The sequence below is a fragment of the Triticum urartu genome, chromosome 5A (genome assembly GCF_056163025.1).
Source record: "Triticum urartu cultivar PI428250 chromosome 5A, HENAU_Tu73, whole genome shotgun sequence".
NCBI classification, from domain to species: domain Eukaryota; kingdom Viridiplantae; phylum Streptophyta; class Magnoliopsida; order Poales; family Poaceae; genus Triticum; species Triticum urartu.
In genome coordinates, this window is record NC_141877.1 from 381,248,082 (window position 1) to 381,250,545 (window position 2,464).

A 2,464-nucleotide genomic window follows, 5' to 3' on the forward strand; every position below is an offset into this window, starting at 1 on the left:
CCGGACTCCGGGTCGCTCACCTCCTGGCCTTGACCACGGCATCGCGACCTGGCATACCAGCGACGGCTGAAGCCGCCTTGGGACTGGGACCTGTCGGCGTAGAGCACCAAGCCCTCGTGAGTTTCGAAAGGGAGGACAGAGCTAAGACGGAATGAGCAACTCGCACAGTTCTACGACAAGGGTTGTATTAACAAAATAGGATCACAGGCACCTTACAAGCCCCCACGGGACGCGTCTTTGATTCCTTGCAGGGAACAGATCCTAAAGGGACACTAACTACGCGCGCCCCTGCAGAAGACGCCATCATCAATAGTGGGCCGTCAAGCACCGGCGCCAACCCCATCCAGATCAGAGTCGGCGGCGGCCTGACGAGCCCGCCCTGCTCCAGGACCGGCGCCAGCTCGGGGGCTCGTAGCTGTCGTCGCTCGTCTCTGGAGTCGCGAAGAGCTCGCCGGAGTCGCTGGAACCTCCGACGCCTCCACGGCCTGAGGAGCCGCCAAGGGAGCGGTCGGCGGGCCCAGTCCTCGCCGCAGCAGGGTCCTGACCACCTCTCCCGGGGCAGCACTCCAGCCGGCGCCCGTTCGCATCGAAGACCTTGAAGAACATCACCGAAGCACCGTCGTACTCCAAGTGGATCGCGAAGGCGCCTCTTGTCCTGCAAACCAGGGCGATTTCGCTCCAGCCTCGTGTCATGAAGACCTCGCCCGGGGCAACGACCGCGACCTCTGCCTCGGTCGCGAGGGTGCTGCAGCCGGCGTGCTGGAGCCAAAGCTCCAGGGGCTCTCCCTGCGGGACGATGGAGGCAAAGAAGGGAGGAAGGCGAATCCAAGACTGAGGAGGCATGGCGACATGGAGCACGAGCTCTCGGGAGGAGCCCTCAGTGTGGACCCTAGGGGGGACGACCCACACCTTCGTGACCCGTCGGCGCCGACGGCGGCACCGCCCGTGGCGATCAGCATCAGCTCCTTCAGGGCCCTCGATGTGGGCATACAAGGGAAGCGGGAACCCCGGCGGTGCCCGCTCGCACCAAGGCCTCGGCACCACCTGATGGGCCCCCTCGTCCGGGCCACGGGGGACGAGCCGTTTCTTCGGCAGGAGCGGGTCAGGTTCCTCTCGGGGAGCCTTTCCCTTCTCTGCCGTCGAGAACCGGCGGATCGGAGGCATCGCAGCAAGACGGAGCAAGGACCGGGAAGAAGAAGAAGCAAGGAGGGATGGACTGGAAGGGCGCACGCCGTTCCGTACTTATAGCCGGCGGAGGCCAACCGCCGACCTCCACGATCGCAGGTAATCATGACCCGCTTTGCATGCAGGGACTTGTCCAATCCGTGTAGTTGCCGAGGTGCCATGGGGAAGTGGAGACGCCCACGTCCAATCAACCGCCACGCGGTGCCCAAGGCCGCAGGCTGTTAGGGCCCGCGGCACTTCGCTCTTGCCCTTCCGCCTCCATGCACGGCCAAGTCCGGGCGCGCCTTGGGCCCGGGGGCTACTGTCGGCGTTCTGGGAACGGGGGTCCCCAGACTTGCCTGCCTGCGGCCTGCGGCGTGGCTCAAAGGGGGGCCCAGCATGACCCATCTTCACCAACACAGACCCAAGACCCTCGCGAGGGGCCAAGCCTCGCGGGGCGGACGACGCGGAGCTTCCTCGGGCATGGCCTCACCAGGCTGGCTCGCGAGGAGGCGGAGAGATCAAGGCGGGGCACCTCACGAGGTGCCCGTGATGCAAGCCATGACGACCAAAGGCGCCAGGCGCGTGCCAGCCCGCGCAGTGTCCTCCTTCCCTCTTTGGTGCAAAGGGAGCAAGCGCAGCCGCGGAGTACCGAGGCATCAGGCAAAGGTTGCCATTTCGGTGCAACAAGACCAAGACTAGGAGGACTGCAAGACGGAGGTCATCGTGGAGCCCAAGATGGCGTCACCACCAGAGCTTTGTGCAGGCGAAGACTACTTTTGTCAGGATAGCTGGTACTAGCTGTCCCCCTTCAAATTAGCCCGCCATTGTTGGCTCCCTTCCCGCTCGATATTTGGGAAGAGGACCAGGGCCTCTATAAATAGGACAAGCCCCCCTCGGGATCGAGAGGGACGGAAAAAGACGAAGAAGAGACGAGAGAAAGACGAGAGAAGTAGAGAGAATCAGAATCAGAGAGAAAGAGAGAAGGGTGACTGAACTCCTCCCAGCAGTTCATCGCCCCAGCCAAGAGGAGACCCTCGCGAGGCTGTTCTTCCTTGTATTGTTCATCATCATCAGCCCAAGATGCAATCCACCACACCACACACTGGAGTAGGGTATTACACCACAACGGTGGCCCGAACCAGTATAAACCCTGTGTCATTCGTGTTGTTCTTTCCATAGCTTAGATCTTAGCGAGGCGGAGGGATGCAGGTAGGTAGGAGGCGAAATCTCCACGCGCACCCCAGTGTTCGAACCTCAAGGGTCTGCCGGAACCCGAAATCCGACAGTGCTCCCTAGC